We start from the raw sequence: 926 nt of genomic DNA, 5'->3' as shown, positions 1-926 counted from the left end.
TAGCCGGCTTATGCTGTGACAGGAGACGAAAGCGACGCGTCATTTGATGTCTCCCTTATGGCTGAAGACTTCCCGAATTTACGACGTACATTAAGTGCTTCCAAGCTTGGTGTGTGAGTTAGAAATTGACTTTCATCCCGGCTGCTTAGTGGATAATTGACTTTAAAATCAAGCAGAGTCGTAACTATGACCCCTGCCCCACGCACGCCATTTCACTGCCCGCCCGTGCTGCGAAGCCAGGACGGGACACAAAGCTGGCGCCCGTCCCCCGTCCCGCCGCTGATGTCACGCGCGCCCTCCCGAGAACCGCACAAGACCCCGAGCCGCAATATAAACGTCACGGATGGACCGACGTTCAGTCCGTCTCATCTCAATGCACGGCTTGAGCCCCTGAGCCAGCTGGGGACCATTCCAGCGGTCGCTTGCCGTCCATCTGCGGCCCGGCCACAAGGGATCGGCGCTGTCCGTACTCCTGTTTTATGGCTCTGTCGTCGGTGTCAACTGCCCGGGTCGGAATTTACGACAGGCCGCGCCGGCTTCCCGGGACGTCTGATCGACTTGCAGGAGGTGGCGATAATGGCTTCCGTTCCGCAGCCGAGACCGGCCTGCCGGGCCCCTGTGATGTACGCCGCTTCGTGCGAACAGAGGCCGAGCGGGCAAGCGCTGAAATGGTCCCCGCGGTCGCAACGCTTCACAACCGGATCCCGCGCCAAGAAAACGTTCACAACACGCTTTGGCGACACATTTTATGTTATACGAGCATTCGCTTTCGAAGTGTTGGGGAGGGGGACGGGAGATGTAAAACCCCTGAGGTAGATAAAAAAGAGAAAGAATCAACATACGCCAAACAAAATATCTGCAAGGTTATCTTGAAAAGGCTAGTAGATCAGCAGTTGAGATTAAGGACCGTGAGTTCACTTCAAGTT

This window comes from Pollicipes pollicipes, unplaced genomic scaffold (genome assembly GCF_011947565.3).
Source record: "Pollicipes pollicipes isolate AB1234 unplaced genomic scaffold, Ppol_2.1 Scaffold_3447;HRSCAF=4054_pilon_pilon_pilon, whole genome shotgun sequence".
Classification (NCBI taxonomy): Eukaryota; Metazoa; Arthropoda; class Thecostraca; order Pollicipedomorpha; family Pollicipedidae; genus Pollicipes; species Pollicipes pollicipes.
Note: the sequence above shows the minus strand (reverse complement) of the source record.